Here is a 20,216-nt window from a genome sequence, read left to right as displayed (position 1 = left end):
GGTTGGCAGGTGCCTTGTCACGGACCCATCCCGCCATCCCTCACTTCATGGTCTGACTGGCCATCTTATAGTTACTAGCCTCACATGCGGGAGAAGAGGAAAATGAAGAGGAGGAAGGGGTAACTCCTCCCTCAGGAAAGCAAAACTTGCCTCTAAATCCAACCAAGTTTCCACTTGCACGGGCCATACCGTACATACCCTCAGATGCAAGGGAGACTGGGGATGCAGCTGTTTCCTGGATGCAGCAGAACTTCAAACAATTTCAAGACACCATCGATAAGGAAGGAGAAAATGACACAAGTGTTCTTCAAGGTTCCCTCTCTCACAGGCTCCGGGAAGTTGAGGGCATATTTTCACAGTTATAGCCTCAGAGTCAATCCTAGTGCTTGGCACACAGTGACTGTACCCAGGATGGGTGCTAAAGAGGGGAGGAGTGGATGAAGGAGTGAATGAATGAATAAATGAACTCTAAAGCTATCACTATTAATGAGTCTGGAGCTCTAAGCAGGCATATCCTACTTTTTCATATTGCATTTCATCTTCAAAGTTCACACATGAGAAGAATGCAATTGAGTCAGATTTTTAAAAAATCGTGGGAAAAAAGTCTCATAATGACTTTAGTTTGTGATTTTGTATTGGGCCACATTCATAGCTACCTTGGCCACCTGCATAGACTCAGATGGAAGACCCCTGACATCCTCCATCCACGTTTCTACATACCTAGTATATGACTTTTCACTGTGTCCTGCCCTGGCTTCTCTGTGAAATGCTTGATAGCCCCCAACACACACTATTAGGCTAAATCAGATCCACAGCATTTAGTTCTGACTTATCTGAGACATAGCCTCCATGTTTCACTTCTTAAATGGCTAGTTATGAAACATTTAAAAATCTCCAACGTTGATAGATACATAACCTGCGTGTGTACTGACACAGGGCCGAGCATGTTCTTTGTAGCAGCTGACTGGAATGCAGATTTTAATACAGGTGTTTAGATTGCTAGATACATATCATTTTGAAGAAATATAGTTTTAAATCTTTTAGTAGAAAAAACATCTCTGCAGATTTTTTAAAAAGCCTGTCTTCACAAATACTATAAATTTGATAAACAAATAGAAGTACGAAAATTAGCCAGAAGTAGACTCTTAGTTGAATAAGTTTTTAAATAATTGAAGTGGATTTCCTTCTTAATGAAGAAACGGGGGCTCCCAGATCAAATCAAGAAATTCTGCATTTTAAGCTGTTTCTGCTTTAACTGAGTGTCCAGGAACTGCTTCCGTGGGGTTTGCTGGCCAGGACAGCTACAGGGAGGCCCACGGACTGGGGATGTTGGGTTGATGTCCTTCTCCCCTCTAGATGAGAGCGTCTCAAGACACAGAGTCAGAGCCAAGGCCTCTCTGCATATGTAATGGAACCAGCAACAGTGCTGACTCACCCCAGTCACCGCTAGAAGCACAACGTGGAGAAACGTGCAGTTTCCTTGGAAGATGCCGCTCTTCAGGAGATGCCTGTGTTTTGAGGTTTCTCTTCCTCCTCTTCTCCATCCTGCCCTCCTCTTTCCATCTCTCTCCTTCTCTTCATCTTCCTTCTGAGACAGGGCCTCAGGTAGCCCAGGATGGCCTATATTCACTACATAGCTAAGGATGACTTTGAACTTCTGATCCTCCTGCTTACACCTCCCAAGTGCTGGAATTACAGTCTTGCACCACCACACCTAGGTTATGCTGTGCTGAAGGGAACCCAGGGCCTCATATTGGCTGCACAAGCCTTCTGTCAACTGACTGCAGCCCCACCCCCTGTTTGTGCCTCTTCACAGTAAGAATAAAAATAGCCAAGCTGAACATGCCTCTAATCTCTGCCTTTCACAAGTTCAAGGCTAGCCTAGGAGATAGAGTAAGAACCTGTCTCAAAACCACAACGCAACAACAAAAATAATGAAAATAAGTATCCTATCCCTTGGTTGTGAAGGGAGGAGAATGGGAGTCGACCCAAGTCATCATCTCACAGCATCAGGCAGATTTCTGTTTCTTTCTGTTTGTTTTTATAGCCAGAGCAACTACAGTCTACTCATGTCACATGACCCCATAAGTAAAAGCAAGGTGTGGGCGTGGACATCAAGACAGTGACTATCAAGGAGTTTCAGGGTCAGTGGTGGCTTTCACGGGAACATCCTGACAGCATGGCTTCAGTAGAGGATTGTGAATTCTCAACACAAACATACATTGTCAGTGTGAAAGTGATGTGTGCAGGTTTAGACTCACTTTGGCCTAAAGAGGGAGGTCCTTTTGACATGCTAATAGAATGCTACTCCAGGCCCAGGGACTCTGGAGTATGAGCAGGATCCTGAATCTTTCACTCTCCCTTCCTGTGACTTTGTAGTAATTATCTGATACAAGTTGCAGACCTCGGTCTACTCACCTGAAAAGTGGAGTCTTGGGGGCTGTTCACACTCCAGCCTGGTGATTTAGAGGCAACCATCTAAAAGCCCACATGGTCTGGGAGAGAATGGTTCAGATGTGCACACCCCTCTCTGGCAAGGTCCTTTGCAACTACCCCTACCTGTCTCCATGTCCTGTCCTCATTGTCTTGGGTCTCTCCGGGTATAACTCCTCCAACACAGAACCTTCCCTAGCCCCTGGGAGAAACCAAGTCTCAGGACAGGGCTATCATGTCACCTATGTCTTGAATCATACAGTGGCTGTCCACAAGTCAAGGTGGTATGCCTCAGCCTCATCAGACACCTCAAAGAGCCTGCAGACAAGTGTGGGCTTGCCCAGAGAAGCATTCCTGTGGTCCCCACTTGAACCGCATTACCATTCAGGTTTTGAGGGAAGGTATAAACTCCAGCCATGCTGGTTTACATGGCCTCCAAGATTTATCCCCAGAGACAGGCCATTAAGGTCTCTTCCCTTTTACTTTTTTTCCCTCAGATTTCTTTTTCTGGCTCCATCGTTATGAACTGCAAACAGCTATGCTCTGGCCAGGGACTCAGCAATAAATCTGCATTCAATAAACCGTCAAAAGATCATCATTCTAGAGACAGTCCATGCCCCCTTTCTTGTCTCCTTCTATATGGTTCTTTGGTACTGAGATGCCACCTGTATAAAAGCGACTAGCCCCCCAAATGGTCACTTGTAATACATATGATGCCAGGAGGAAGCTGACCCTGAAACTATGTATCATTAGAGCCCAAAGGCCCTGTACAGTTGTGATAGATGAAGAGGGACCTGAACTCCAGGCTTGCCCATGACTCTGGACAAATCTTCTCCTCAGAGCTTCAGCTGCTTCATCTGCAGACAGAAAATCCTGTCCTTTGTCATGTGCATTTCTCGGGGACACTGTGAGGATGGTCGTCAGATGAGGGCAGGATGAGAACGGCCAAGCTGTGTGCTTCTGGGAAGGCTTGAGACTGCCTTGTTCGTGCTGGGCTTTCAGCATGGTAGAGGGAGGCATATTGAAAACATTCTTCCCTTTACCGAGAAAACTCTGAGCCAGTATCAAATGGTCATCTGCCTTTCCCAGTGTCCTCCGGGTAAGCCGCACTGCTCCCCCAAACCTCACCTGTTCAAACTTGGAAGAGACTTGGGAAGAAGGGCTCTCTGGCATCTCCTGGGGACCCTCATCCCACCACAGGCAGCTTGGTAAAAGAGGTTCTAAAGACTTCCTGTCTTTGATAGGAGTCCTCACGCCTTCATACCCCTCGATCCAGCTGTAAGAACCCTGAAGCCATAGGACCGGCACTTGGGAAGAATACTGAGTGTGTTCCAAATTGATAGAGGGGACGGATGCTCTGGCCTAACACCAGGCAGAGCCATGAGTGGTAGAGAGGCAGCTATCCTGCCTTGGCTTCCCTTTTAGAAGACAGTAAGACTACTCTAAAAGATGGAAGTTCGTTTCTGGAACTCACCCTGAGAGCATCAACAACTCACTCTCCAAGAGCAGAAGAGAAGTTTTAGAAAATTCGTATGTAATTTTAGAAGCCTTCTATAAACTTCTATCTCCAGTCCTCTATAAACTCCTGTCTGACTTTGTAAATAACAGTCATATAAGAACTTCCCCAGTAAATAGAGAGGCAGAGATGCACAGGCATTCTGAGAGCCTACTTCTGCCTAGTTGAGTCTTATAAAAAAAAAAGACTGTGTGCTTCGGCTCCCTCTTTACTGTTCCATAATGTTTTCCATAAAAACCAGAACGATTCTTACTTGCCAGCTTTCACGTTGCTTACTTCTGCTGTCCCCGTGATGAGATGAGAATGGGAAACTGATCAGAACCCCCACTTCCAGATCCTGATGACCCTCTTTTACCATGCCTGAGCCCTAGGCCAGCTGAGAGCTGGATGAAAAGAGGCACGATTTCTGAAAAATGCCCCAATCACAAAGTTAAGTCATAGACTGAGAGACCAGCATGAATTCCAGCCCATTCCGTGGTTCCAGCCAATCCCTGCATACTCCAGTCCTAGTCCCGACTTCCTGCCCAGATGTCTGACATGCAGACCTACGGCTGCAGCACCCAGTATGGAACTAACAACCTCACACAGGCTGACCAGTGCCCACAGTTAGATGGGGTCAACCCCATTGATAGAGCCTTTGATCATGTATCAGAGTGAATTTGCTTCTCTAACTGAACCCCAGGTGACACAAGGGGGTACAGAGGAATACGAGGCTGTGCTCTGAAAAGACTGAGTGGGGACAAACTGAATAAGGGATCATAAGGAAAGTCAAGCTGTCAGGTTCAAGACCCAGTGGAGCCCTTGACTTCCACATATGGGCTACCTGGATGCCTCAGGAAACTACTGATCCCAGAACCTAGAACCAAGATAATCAAGAAGCAAGTGGTGGGGCTGGAGAGATAGTTCTGTGGTTATGAGCACTTACTGCTCTTTCAGAGGACACAAGTTCCATTCCCAGCATACAGCTGCCTGTAATTTCAGCTCCAGAGGTATCGGATGCTCTGGCCTCTGTGATCATCTGTGCTCTTGTGCACATACTTGTGGAATATTTGCTTAACTATGCAAAGATGTATTGCATTTGTTTAACTGTGAAAGATGTGTTGCATTTGTTTATGTGGCCGAATATTTGTTTAACTATGTAAAGATGTGTTGCATTTGTTTAATTATGTAAAGATATGCTGCTGTTTTACCTTGCCTGCCTAAGTCACCTGACTGGTCTAATAAAAAGTTGAATGGACATAGCAAGGAAGGAGGTATAGGTGGGACTTCTGAGCAGAGAAAGTAAGTAGGAGGAGGAATTTAGACTCAGAAAAGAGGAAAGAAAAAAAAAGATGCCAGGAGATGCCAGGCACTAGACAGACAGACATGGAAGAAGCAAGAAAGTAGGACATACAGAATGAGAGAAAGGTAAAAAGCCCCGAGGCAAAATGTATATGAATAGAAACAGGTTAAATTAAAAGAGCTAGTGGGACAAGCCTAAGCTAGGGCCGAGCATTCATAATTAATATTAAGTCTCTATGTCTTTATTTAGGAGCTGGTTGGCAGCCCAAAGAAAATTCCAACTACACATACCCACATACAGACACACACATATTCACATAATAAAAAATAAGTCTTAAAAGAGGCAATGGCTTCTGCCTGTGGTAGGAGGGCATGAGATGTGTCGCATCAGGACTTGGGTGACTTTAATACAGGACAATGGATGCTATACACACTTACACGGACACACACTGACCACATGTGTGTTTGTCCTTAGTGAAGCAGTGCATTCACTCAGTGACATCCTCCTCTCCTTTCTCCTCCTTTCTCTCCTCCTTTACAATGACCCTGGAAATTCTAAGAATTGTTCTAAATCCAAAGAGGGGGAAAAAACTGTACTGGGGTGAGGTGTAGCGGTACACACTTCTAATCTCAGTACTCGAGAGTTCAAGAATTCAAAGCTAGCCTGATCTGTATAGTGAGTCCTAGCCCAGCCAAGCCAGGGCTACATAGTGAGACCCTGTCTCAAAATACATCATACATACATACATACACACATACATACATACACACATACATACATACATATTGAGACTGATTTTAGAATTACAACTCCTGTGGAAATTTTCCAACCCCATGTCCTTCTTAATTCCCTCTCCAGAGACAGTGAGGTGCAAGGGTATGGAGTGCCAGCGCCTACCAGCTCCCTGGGGAGACAGAGTGCACACCTGAAGGAGTCTGCTCACATGTGACCCTCGGAGGATCAGGCAGACCCTTCTGGCCACAGAGGAAGCAGGATGGCCACTCTTGGTCCCTACAGTGGGGAGGCTACCCCCGGAACCTGGACAGAAAGCTTGTCCCTCTGTTCAGAGAGCCAGGAAGGTGATTTTTGTTGACTGTTCCCCCAAGAGCAAAGCCGCCAAGGCCCAGCCAACCCTGAAGAGCTCCCAGGGTTTAGCTGGCAGTTGACCTGGGGAAATACTGAGCAGGCTAAGGAGAAGAACATCCACTTTAACTTGAGCTCAGCGATCAGAACAAAGGAGGCAGGGCAGAGAGTGACAAGCGGAGTCCCACAGGAGTGGGGCGCGGGGAGACTGGGGTGGGCATGGCAGCTATAGTGAGAGAGCTCTCACGATCCAGACTTTTAAAACCACTTTCTAGGCTCTGAACAGCACGGCATTCTCACTGAAGCTTCTGATGCATAAACTGGAAGAGAAGCTATTTTGTTTCTGAAAATAGAGTAGCTTGTACACACACGCACACAGAGAAAGAAAAAGCTAAGATATTGGGGACAAATGCAGCAGACCTAAGTTATAAGTAATAAATATTCTGGGAGCAAATAAAATCAGCACAGAATAAAAAATTAACAAATTTAAAAAATTTTTAATCTAAAGAAAGGTGTTTTGATATTAAGAGAGATATTCTACTCCTAAACAGGACTGATTAAAGATGAAACTAAAGACCTTGACCAAACCTAATCTTTAAAAAAAAAAATGTCCAACCCAATTTCTTCATTGAATAATTATGATTTTCCCCCTACCAAGCAGCAAAAAGAAATTAGCTGAAAAAATAAAAGAGAACCAAAACCCAATAGCATCTAATTTTTATTTTAAACTCTCTCATTTAAATAAATGCCAATTAAAAAACATCACACACCCAAATTAACCAGACCCAAAGACTATACAATGCAAAGAACTTCTATACACTTAAGAAAAGTCATTCTGGTATTTGCTCTCCAAATAAATTTTGGAAGCACTGCAAAAGTCACCACGTAGAGAAAGTGGCTCCTCTTGCACACATTTATTAAATAACTTTTTTGTGCTTACAGGGGCTGCATCAAATAACATTTCCACATCTGTATATTCCCAGCGCAGTGCTGTGTGTTGCAGGGAGAAACAATTCACATGAGACTCTGCTGTCCTGCAGTAAGTTTCGCTTGGGTGTTATCCACTAAGACACTCTCTAGGCATGCCTCCTCTGCATTTTGAAGTCACTGACTCTCAAGAGGATTGGCTTCTTATTTTATGATGTACATGTACCCACATGTGTTAGTATCTACGGATGTGTAATAAAAATTTAGTGACAGTTATCTTGTGCTTGGGAGTCATTTGCTCTTCTGTTTGGTGTCATAAGGATTTTATTCACCTCTACCATCTAGTCTTTAATAGAATATACCTTGGAACTGGCATATGTATTGCTATTTTTAAACAGCTTCCTCAGATTGTAGACTCAAATTATCTGTTCTGTTCCATTGTTTAAATGACATCACAGATTCCAGTTACATGTGTGTTGGTTCTCCTGGGTCTGTATGTCGCTTCAGCTACTGTCTCTCTGGCCTCTTGATCCTTTTCTAGTCTCTTTACTGTGTTGCCTTTCTTCAGCACCTCCTAACAATTTTTTTTATTTCAGTTATTCTATCTTGGTGCTTTTTATAACTTACCCTTGATAGTGTGTTCTCCTTATATTTCCTCCTAAATTAAGTCAATTCACTGACTCTTAATTCAATGATATTGTTTTATATCTTTACATCAATGTGGAACTCCTTCTGCTGTTATTTTTGTGGTAGTTTTGAGACAGGGTCTCACCACGTAGCCCAGGCTGACCTCAAGATTGCAATTCTCCTGTCTCAGCTTCCTGAATACTGGGATTTCAGGAGAGCACCACCATTTCTGGCTAATGTAGAAATATTTTTTAGGGTGATGCAGTGGTTTGGAAGAAAATGGACCCCAAAGAGAGTGGAACTATTAGGAAGTATTGCTTTGTTGATATGGTATGTTTGTAGGTATGTTCTTGTTGGAGGAAGTATGTCACTGTGGAGGCGGGCTTTGAGGGTTCATATATGTCAAGCCACGCTCAGTGAGACAGTGCACTTCCTGTTGCCTTCTGATCAAGATGTAGCCAGCACCATGTCTGCCTGCACGCCATCATGATAATGGACTGCCGTTGTGATAATGGACTAAACCTCTGAAACTGAAAGCTGGACCTCAGTTAAATGTTTTCCTTTATAAGAGTTGCTGTGGTCATGGTGTCTCTTCACAGCAATAGAATCCCTAACTAAGACAAGTTGTCTTTCTCTGTTTTCAGGTTGGCAGGAATCATCAGTCTGCCGATTTTGTGGCTGACTCTTGTCTTGCAAGACTGGTTTCCCATCTCGGGTCTTTTCCTCTTCACTACTGACCCTCCACATAGCCCCTCCTCCCTCCATCTCACTGTCTCCTCCTCTGAAGCAATTCTCTTTGCCTTCCTCAGATGACATGAATTTTCAAGTTCCTACTAGTAGCTGCAGCTCAGGGCAGATTCCTCCTCTCTGAAGTGACCTCAGCTCCATCACAAGCTTCTCACTAGCTCCCCTTCTCCCTCTCCCAACAACATTTCCTCCTTCATACCATGCACCTAGTGAGGCCGTGGACAAAACATAAAGAAAACTCATTGTAACGTGTTTATGCACCTGTTGGTAAACTTGAAATTTGGACATTCCAGTCCTTCTGGTTATACTAAATCCGTGGATTTGGTCGTTTTATTTTTCTTTCTTGTTGTCAAGTTTGGTTTTGAGATAATCAGATTTTTGTGGCCCTTATCTCATCTCTGGTTGCTCTCTGATGGAAAAGGAATGATCAATGGGCAGGAAGTTGCATTTGGATAAGAGAAATGCATTGGGTTCTGGGGTGCTGCTGCACAGTAAAGGGGCTCCCGGTAACAATGACCATGTATTTCACAAGCTAGAAGGAAAGACTGTGAATGTTCTAACCACAAAGAAATGAGGACCGTTGAGAAGACAGATTTGAACATTACAGGATGGGTACCTACATTGAAACATTATATGAAACTGTATATATTCATTTCAATGTGTTAATTATAAACTAAATAAATAATGAAAATAAAATGCTTTCTAACTATATCTTTTGGGTAACTGTAAAAATTTTACTGTCTTCCTTTATTTTTTTTAATATGGGTAATTAAACATAAGATTTCATGCTCATTAGTCAGGTAGGGCACCACTGAGCTAATTCACCCTTTTTCACTAATTTTTTTTCCTTTTTTTGGTTTTTCAAGGCAGGGTTTCTCTGTGGAGCTCTGGATCCTGTCCTAGAACTTGCTCTGTAGACCAGGCTGGCCTCAGACTCACAGAGATCTGTAGTGGGTAGCTGTTCCAGCTTTGACCTGGAAGTACTACTCCCATTGAGGCTTCCAGTAACTGTCACACCTACGAGGCGGGGCTGAGAGACATGAGCCCCGGTGTGCCAGCTCTCTTGGTTCCTGGATCCTGGATGCTGGATGTAGACTGAGTAGAATTCTCCAGAGAACACCACTGGACTGCACTACACCTTTCCCAGACCCTGTAACCTATCCCTTTACTTGTAAGTTACCCCACAAAATAAACCTCCCTTTTAACTACGTGAAGTTGCCTTAATATTTCCACCAATATCTGGTGCCCAACATGGGGCACAAACCCATGACCTTGAGATTAAGAGTCTCATGCTCTACCGACTGAGCTGCTACAGAGATCCACCTGCCTCTGCCTCCAGAATGCTGGGACTAAAGGTGTGTGCCACCACCACCTGGCTTACTCTTTATTTTTAAGTAGGCTCTTGAAAAATTGCCAGGGAAAGTTTACCAAGTTCCCCCACGCAGTACACAGAAACAAAGATGACAGAGACAGGTAGATAGTGACGATGAACCTGTCACATCAAGCCACAGATCACAGCCTCTAAGGGATGCTGAGGGACTCTGAGTAGGTGGGGGTACCCAGCCTGTATTCCCATTTGTGAGTGGGGAGAGCTCATCGGCTTCCCTAATAAGGGCATCTCCCCTCAAATGATGAAGGACGGGTGTTCTGCTTTGGAGGTTGACACAAAGAGGACAAGCCAATGCCTTTTGGATTTGTTTAGGAAGAGGGGCTTGATCTCAAGGACAGAAAAGAAAACCAAATAGAGTTTACCTTGCACTCAAATCGCCTCACAGTCTCTTCCTGCACCAGCCTTACTTCCCTGATGTGGAAGGCCGCCCTACCTAGCCCGCGTATGACCCACCATCATTGTTGAGAAATGCCTGCTGGTACCAAGCCAAAAGTAGCTCAGGAGCCTCTGCTGCTGCTTCCTTTGTTACACTGGTAGAGAGATGACCATCACCCCATCCTCCTTCTAAGAAGAACCCTTCAGAATCCCATAACAAGGTCATGTCCCACCTCACATCAGCGAGCAAAGGCTACAGCATCTCAGGTGCACTCGACAGCCTTATGAGAGAAAGGAAAGCAGGGAAGAGACTACCTCAGACTGATTTGCTCAAGTGAGAGGTGCTGGGAACTGTGTATGCCTCACAGCATGGCCTGCAATCAAGGCCCCCCCGCCGTCTGGAGGGTCCTGCTAAGCCCACAAAGGGCACAGCTCCATTGGGTGGTCATATTTTTTGTTTGCCCAAGGGGAGTTAGACTTACCCAAAGCCATGCAAGCTGCTTTTGAAAGTAATGGCTTTGGTCATGATTAAATTTTTTTTTTATTATAGTGCACATCTCTTCCCACCCAAGCATATAAATCTACCTCGCTCATTTTACAAGCTGAGTAATATTCCGTTAAGATGCTGCATATCATTTATGTGTTAAGCTGTTCTTACTGGAAAGCTGGGTTATTTCCAAACCCTTCCTACACCTTCATCAAGGTGTATGTATGTGAATATTCTAACAGATTTTCACTCTAGTGAAAACTTGCTACATAAGTCTCTATGCAGATGTGTGAACACTTCAAAGGATAAGTGACTTGAAGCAGAAGTGCTGGCCTAAAAGGAACGATGGTTTTTAAATTTTACATTCAAATTGCCCTCCAAAGATCTACCCATGAGAATAGGACAATTCTTGTTCTCGTGTGTGTGTGTGTGTGTGTGTGTGTGTGTGTGTGTGTGTGTGTTGTTATTGTTGTTGTTTATATCCACTATCATTCTGTTTCTTTTTAACTCATGAATTTTTGACAATTTTACTTTCCTAATCCCCTCTCCTTTTTTTTTTTTTTCCTAAATAGCCCAGTCTGGCCTCAAACTCATGACCCTTCGGCATCACCCTCCTGGCATCAAGCAGAAACAGGACTTTTATGAAGACCATCACTTGTGAGGCTGGGTCTCTCTTGGCCATGCTTGTTTCTCTCCTGGGGACTTGCCTAGTCACCGTCTCCCCAGTTTGAATGTTGAGTTATTTGTTATTTTCCACGGATCTGGGAAGTTCTTTACATAATTCACCTGTTTCATGCTGCAAAATGTCCACCTACACTGTCACTTCTAAATGTGCTTCTCTTTGCTCCTGTTGCTAATGACTTACTGAGATTTTCTCATTAACTTACAAAGGCTTTTTCTATCATAAGGATCTCTCTCTTAGTCACAAGTCCTTTATTTATTTGTTTTCCACTTCATTTGGGGCTTTTTTTTTTTTTTTTTTTTTTTTTTTGGTTTTTGGTTTTTCGAGACAGGGTCTCTATGTTTAGTTTTGGTGCCTGTCCTGGAACTCACTCTGTAGACCAGGCTGGCCTTGAACTCACAGAGATCCACCTGGCTCTGCCTCCCAAATGCTGGGATTAAAGGCGTGTGAAACCGCCGCCCGGCATTTAGAAGCATTTTAGGCTTATGTAGACACATAAGCCTTTGCATGTCATAAATCTTCAGGTGGCTGCACCCCTTCTCAGATGAGACCTTCACTAACATCTTCTTCCTCAGGATTTCCTAGCTATGACTTTGTAGTCCATCTGGAATTTATTTCATGGCATGCCATAGGAATCTCATTCCTTTTTTTCCAAAATAGTTGGTCAAATTTCCCAATATCTTTCATCGAATTAGTCATCCTTTCCTCCGGAGAGTGTAACCTAACTTGCTCAGACAGTTAGTTTTTATTTGGACTTAAAAGATGTAGAAAAGATTGGGATCCGCTCTCTTGACTTTGTCGGCAGGGGGGATGGAGTGTTGTTTGCTTTGGATAGGAAGGGAGTGTGGCCTGGGGTAACATGGAGGAGGCAGTTATGTGATCATGGAATTTGTTGTGAAAAAGGAAAGTTTGAGGAAGGGATTGCAAGAGAGAAATCTACTGAGTCATAAAAGGGACGTGTTATCAACAAAACAGCTTCAGAACGGCCAGAGGGCAGGACTCATAGGAGAGCCTTAAAATAGCAGAGCATGCAAACTGAATCAGGCTCCTAGCTGAAAGGAAAAAGCCCACAGGCAGTCCACCCCCAGCTAGCCTACTGGCTGTCACAGAGCCTTGCACAGAGTTCACGTCAGGCTCGGCTAGCTAATTAGAGGCTAGAGGAAGCCACAGTTGTTACTGTAATCATTTCCCTTAGAGATGAGGAGATGGCTCAGTGGGTAAAACCTTTGCCCTGCAATAATGAAGACCTGCGTTTCATCCCCAGAAGCCGTGAAAATAGCAGGGCATGGTGGCAAGCATCCGCAGTAGAGTGCTAGGGAGGCAGACACAGAAGGATCCACCCCCCATCTCCTGGGCTCGCTGGCCAGTCAGTCTAACTGAATGGGTAGCCACAGGTCCCATGAGAAGCACTATTTCAAAAAATAAGGTGGACGCTTTTGAGGAATGCATGTGAGGTTGGCCTCTGGCCTACACACACACACACACACACACACACACACACACACACACACACACCACAAAAGTAAATAATTTTTTAAAAATAGTGCTTTTGCAGGTTGGAGAGATGGCTCAGAGATTAAGAGTACTGGCTGCTCTTCCAGAGGTCCTGAGTTCAATTCCCAGCAACCACATGGTGGCTCACAACCATCTATAATGAGATTTGGTGCTCTCTTTTGGTATGTAGGAATACATGCCAGAACACTATATACATAATAAATAAATAAATATGCTTTTACACATCATTAATAACCCAAAGAAATTCACCTAATGACAAAAAAATAGTCCAACATGTGGTCAGGTCATCATTTATTCAACCATTTCAGCATTTTCATTCACTTGTCAATGATTTGTATACAGTTGTGTCCTGTGTGTGTGTGTGTGTGTGTGTGTGTGTGTGTGTGTGTGTGTGGTGTATGTCCAAGAAGTTAATACTCAGTGTCTTCCTTATTCACTCTCCATCTTCTTTTGGGGGACAGTCTCTCACTGAACCTATAGCTCACTGATTCGGCTAGATTGGTTAACTGGGTCTTCCTGACTCTGCCTCACCAGCACTGGGATTACAAGCTTTTTGACGTGGTTCTGGAAATGGAACTCAGGTTCTCCTGCTCACACAGCAAGCACTTTACCAAGCGAGCCATCTCCAGGCTCCGGCTAACGACGGTTGTAGAATAAACACTGCTATCAGAAATTCTTCACACTGGAATCTTGTGCACTGTTAGCACTCCAACAAGAAAGAAATTAGAAGTTAGCTTTGTTCAGGGTCTTTCCTCCTACTGTCAACTTTCCTTCCAGAATGTTGCTGATCTTTTTATTTGCAACTTAAGTTCACTATGGTTCAATGTGCACAAGCCAGGGATGGATTATAGTTCTGCACATCTGTAATGCTACACTCTAGAGGAGGAAGCAAAAGGATTGTGAGTTCAAGACCAGCGGTGGCTACATGGTGAGACTCTATCTCAAATAAATAAACAGCAGTTGATTAACTCCAGTGGTAAGTTCTACTGTACTCTCTTTGCAGTACTTAAGGCTCAGTCTCTTAGAGGTCAAGTATTGGGGACTCATTTGACACACCCATGCTTTTAGATAGCTATTACCAGTATTCCCACTTCACAGATGAGGCTGGAGGGTCCAAGAGGTTAAAACCTTGCACAAGGCCCCCTAACAGTAAGTGACTAAAACAAGTTTCAGAGCTGTGCAGTCCAATGCCCCCACCCTCCTCAGCAGAAGGACCAACTGCTGTGCTCACAGAAGAGCAGAAAGAATCCACGGAAGAGCGATCCCACAGCTCACGAGAGCAGATCCGAAGCGGATTAGAAATGGCGGGGCCTCTATGAGTCGGAAATGTTGCCATGCAATCCTAAACTGTACTTTTTCTTTTCTCCAGAAGTAGATGAGAATGACACGTGACAAAAGCCAGCGGATCACATGTTTTACAATTAAGCCTACAACAACCCAGCTAAGGACAAGAGATGGTCTGCCACAGAAGAAAGAAGGCAGATGCCTCCAGCTTCCTAGATCTGAAGAAATGAGGAGAAGAAAAAGTCTGAAGCTACGTTCAAGACAGGCAAGATAGGGAGAACAGAGAAATTTCTACTTTTCCGGGGCTTCTGGCTAAGGATCTCCCGCTGGTCATGAAATGAGCCATGGTCCGCCCACAGGAGCAAGTTATGAAGGAGAGAGGCTAGCTCTTTTGCTGTGTGCAGCAGCGCCACCTAGCAGAAGTGTGGTAAAAATGCATCATAACCACGGGGCAGTTCCTGGGAGCCACCAGGCCAGCATTCACATAATCGCTGTGATAAAGAAACAAGAGTTTGCCCTTGAGAAGTTCACAGCCCATCAGAAGACTATTGTAGGCTGTAGAGAAGAGATCTGCGAAAATGTGTGGGAAAGAGGAGTGAAACTGCCCTTCCCAGAGCATTCCACCAGGGAATTGCTCCATCCATCTCTTAAAGATCGGTAATGACGACTCAGACCAGGCTGGCAGAAGACGGCGGATGATGAGGTTATGTCTCAGAGATCCCGAGGTGGGGGAAAGTCTAGAACATTAAAGGGGTGGAATGCTGAACTCACGGTCTTGCTTAGCTTCCTGTTTATGGGGTCACCAAGATTTGAGCAAGGAAGGGATTTGTGTAGATTCACATCCCAAGTTGGGAGTGTCCACACTAGAACGCGTGTCTCCTGATCGTCACCGAGCCAGGGAAGAACAAGGCCAGCCCTCCGCAACCAGCTCCCTGGAAAAGGTCAGTTGGCCTGGCAGAGCCCACTCCTGAGGCTGTGTGCTCAAAGACCTAAGGGCACTACCGACCATCTCCACAAGTCTCTACAGGACCCTTGCCAAGCTACCTGACCTTTCTGCATCTCAGATTCCTTAGCTGTCAAACAGGAATAATAATAATGTTAAATGTTCAGCCCAACACTGAATTCGTGCTTAATGCTCAATAATCAGATATAAAGATGATACTTTTAATATTGAGATTTTAATATTGTAATATTACTGGTGTGCTTCTCAAATTACTCTTAATTACAGTAGCCCCATTTTCTAAAATTTTTTTTGTATTTCTCTTTCTCAGTTACCTGTAAGAAGATCACATGGAAAATTTAAGAAGTAACTCATACATTTTAAATTCTGTGACATTCTGAGTAGCATAATGACATCTTATGCTGGTTCACTCACTCCGTCCCATTGGAGATGTGGACGGTTGCTGTGTGCAGTACATCCACACAGTATATGCGCTCTGAATGGCCTTCTTGGTTATCAGATTGACCTTTGGGAATATCAGTGGCTGCAGCTCTGGTTTCAGCCTACCCTGGGAGCCTAAAAGCATATCACCCACGGATGGAGTGGGAACTACTATTAAATAATCATTCGTATTTATCAGTTCTTACTATTTCTTATGTAGGACTACAGACTTGCGAACATGATGGTTCCATCTTCACCACTGGAAGGGCCGTGCTCCAAGTGAGTGGAGATGGCGGCACACCCAGGAGGCTGCCCACTGGTAAAGAGCTGTAGGGAGCTTTCAGTTCGATGCAAAGAATGTCTTCCCTTCCAGAGGCCTAGGGAGGAAGAGTCACTTTAAGACCAGGTGATCTGTCAAGGCCACCTCCTCCTCCTACCTTGTATTGGGCAGGAAATCATTAGTCCTCTGCACCACCCAGTGCTTTGAACCTCTAACTGGGCTCTGCTTTTAAGGGGAATATGATTTGGTAGGTCATCTGGGAAGGCAGCTGTCTATGTTTATAAATCTCAAAGTCATGGTCAGTGCTCAAAGAAGTCAGGATCCCAAACACATAACCTTGTTTGTCAGTGTGATTCATTAGATTTCTATCTGGTAGCTCGAGGACGAGGCTGAGATGCCCACATCAGCCTAAACGTAGGGGAGCGAGACAGAGGAATAAAAGGCAGAGTACCACATCTGCTTCCAAATGCTGCCTAGAGGGCGTTTTCATTCCTAGAGACTCAAAGGGCTGCCCCAGACCTCACAGCACCACGGGGCACACCGCTCCCATCTAATAAGATGGTTCAGCAAGCGAAGGCTCAGAGCACAAGGGACCTGAGTTTGGTCCCCAGAACACACAGAAAAGAGGAGAGAACTAACTCCACAAGGTTGTCCGTTGTCACCTGGCCTCCACATGTGCATCACAGCACACACGTGCCTACACACACACATCATACAACACATATACATGCACTAATAATAAACAGTTAAAAGAAAAAGTTCACGGTTGAAAAGCACACCTGGGGTCTGCTTGTACAAAGCACTCAGAATAGAAGGACAAACCCAGAGGTGACCCCATGAAGTAGGAGGGTTGGAACACAGCAGGATCTTTAAGAACCTCCGTGAAACCCCGCAATCCAAGGCGGAAAGGCTCTCACCCGACAGCACAGGTGGGTGGGGTCAGGTAGCCTAACAGAACCTCAGGAGAAGTGACTGTTCCATCGGGGCCTGGTGGAAATCATAAGATGCAGGCCCAAAACAAAGAAGGAAGAGGTATTTGGGGAACAGTAGAGAATAAGTATGGAGTATTCCTCCATCAGCAGATTCTGTTAAGTAGCTAGAAAAAGGTCTGGTCCCAGCTTGATTAATTGGGCTTAGGGGTTTTATTTTAGGATGTTCATTTTATTTGGAGACACGATGCCTGGGACTCTGTTTGGGTTTTTTTCTGATTGTGTTTTTCGTTTATTGGTTGGTGTTTTGTTTTGCTTTTTTGTTTGTTTGTTTGTCTGTTGGCTATTGCTTTATTTTTAAGACAGAGTCTCATGCAGCCCAGGCTGGCCTCTAGCTTGCTATTTAGCAGAGGATGACCTTGAGCTCCTGGTCCTCCTGCTTCAGCTTTCCAAGTGCTGGGCTTACAGATGTAGACTACCACACCTGGAGAGATGGATGAGTGAGTGCTTCACAGGAAGGTTAAATGTAGCTGCATCTACTTCTACACATGTCTCCAATTCCCAGGCTTCAGACCGGGCCTATTCCCAGAGTCTCCTATTTTACTTACTTGAGTACCATTTTAAAGTAATCTCCAAAATTGATTCTATTAATCTCTAAGAGATTGCAAACTGTAGTTCAAAAAATGTCAAACATAATATAATTCTTACCCACACCTTCTTCACTCAAAAGAAGAAAAAGTATAGAGATCTAAAAGTGTGGGCTGTGTTGAAGGTAGATAGTACCCCACTGTGGCCAGAATACAAGGAGTATGTAGGAATGGACAGAAGAGCAGAGAAAGTAATTTAGGAAGGGCTTGCCTGGCCTGAATAACGCTCTGGGTTCAATCCCCAGCATCACCTAGACTGGATGCTATGGCTCACACCTGTAATCCCAGGACCCAGCAAGTGAAACCGGAGGATCAGGAGTGCAAGGCCTTTCTCTAGTACATATCTGAGCCAGCCTGGAATCCTCTGGGAAATCCACAGGTGCTAATAACGGCTTTGTTCAAGGCAGCCTAGAAGCAGTAAGAACCCAGTGTCTAGCCATGGACACATGGAGCCGGTTAGCATAGTGGATCTATGTAGAGTATGTCAGCATGAAGGAGGATGAAACTCTAGCACATGTTACAGCAGAAACCTTAGAAGCATGTTCAGGACAAAGAAGTAGATACATACAGCCACGTCAACCCAATGTGAATGACCTGAAATCTGTCTACCTAGAAACGGTCTGTAGCCCAAGGCTGGGGATGAGGCAGGAAGAACTTGGAGCTGTGGCCTGAGTACAGGGTTTCTCCAGGTGTGCTAATGGCTGGCAAACTCCATGAAATACAGAACACGATTGAGTTGCTCAACTTAAACTGTAACTTGATGACTCACGGTATGTGAATTACATCTCAATAAAGCCATAGCAATAAAACCAACAACAAAACAATGACTCTCGGAGGAAAAAAAAAAAAAATGGGGATAACATACATACAGAGACCAGCTCATCTGACTGTCCTTGTGGCCCAGAAAGAGACATTAAGTCCCAGAGGCAGAGCAGATTTATGAGAGAGGTGGCTGCCAGTGCCTATGCCAGTCATGGGCAGGGCAGACTTTATTCCAGGAAGACTCTGGCCTTGTCTCTGGCACATGAAGGTGGCCCCCTGACAGTCATGTCAGTGGCGCCAGGGTGGAGGTTCTCACCCAAGCACTGGAATCAGAGTGCACCAGCTTCCAGCCAAGCCTTTCACATGCCCGGGATGCTGTGTGGACCCCAGACAGCCAGCAAGCTCCAAACCAGCAGGTGGTGGTGGCAGGCAGGGGTGGCAGGCAGGGGTGGCAGGCGGTCAAGGAAGCCAGCCTATTGGCTGGCAGCCCCGGGATAATGGGTACTCATGCTCACATGAAGCTTCTGGAATCTCTGTGGACAATCCCGAGGCCTGAAGGAAATAAATCAAGGCTCTACTGAGAAGGTAATCCCAGCTAGGCCCAGCGCCAGGACACGCTCCTGCCTGACTTTCACCCAGGGAGACGCGCTGCCTGGAAGTCCTTCCCTCCCTTCTCCCCAAGCCACTAGCCGATTCCTCCATGGAAGAGGTGAGTGTGAAGGACCCCACTGCTAGAGTTTACAGGGTTGGGGCCGAGTGTCCTTACAGTTTCCCACACAGGGGGTCGAGTTGTGTCCTCCTTGTCCGTCTCCAAGTTGTTTTCTTCTCGGCTGTTCCTAAAGAACTGGAAGGGGAAACAGAGTTTAACTCCCAGAGGGAAGTCAAGGACCGTGCCCAAGCACTTCACACTTCTGAGGGAAACTGAGGCCTGAAGAGAGAGGAAGAATTGCTCAGGATGGGCAGAGCCAAATGTGAAAACAGGAGCTCTTTGGGCCAGTCCAAACCTCTTTCCAGAGACCCCAGGAAGTACATCATCTCAGAAAGTCAAGGACAAAGGTATCCTTTTCTTCTAGAAACTGGAAGGGGAAGATGCCCGCGCAGCCAAGCACGTGGGAGAAGGGGGAACATGGAGCCTGGGAGAAAGTCCCACGACCCACACTTCCCCCACATAGTAAAGTTGCCCTCAAAACCGAAGGGCTGAGATGTGACGTCACGGAGAGTGTTCTCTGAACACTGTCACCTTGAGCTCAGACAGGGAAGCCCAGACCCCAGAGAACAGGAGGCTGACAAGGTCAGGAGGCTGACGGAGGTCACGCGGTCAGACGAGGGTAGGATCAGAAGCGAGTGGGAGTCAAAACCAGCGCCTTCCCCTCTCCCCCCTGCCTGGCCCGCTCTGTGTCAGACTGTCAGCAATCCCTGTCTCAGGGCTCATGGCCAGCCACACACTGACTTGTCTCAGCTTTCCCTGCAGAGTCAGCTGCCCCTTCAGACCTCATGATGCCAGGCTGAGGCTGCAATCTCCCCAAGCCAGGGTTTCACTCACTGCCCGGGCCAGGAATGGGCCCTCCTTCCCACCTTCTTCCTGCCTTCTGATGTCACCCCAGCTGCCTCATTTCTGTGCTGGGGCCCTGGAGCAGCTGGCCTTGGGCTGGCAGGCAGGCTCAGCTCTGAGTCAGCCCTGGCTAGTCCATGAGGATCACCTGCCCTCCAGGAAGCTTGGGTTTTACTGCCCCCTTACCAGGTACTGCAGGAGGACATGCTGAACTCTGTGGCTTGAGGACACGGTCAGTCTGCCGGGGCAGATGGGAAGAGAACCTGAGAACCACCCTGGCAGCAACCCTCTCCTGAGGGTGACTTCAGGACACAGTA

Source organism: Peromyscus eremicus, chromosome 2 (assembly GCF_949786415.1).
Source record: "Peromyscus eremicus chromosome 2, PerEre_H2_v1, whole genome shotgun sequence".
In the NCBI taxonomy this organism is placed as follows: domain Eukaryota; kingdom Metazoa; phylum Chordata; class Mammalia; order Rodentia; family Cricetidae; genus Peromyscus; species Peromyscus eremicus.
This window is presented reverse-complemented; position numbering follows the sequence as displayed.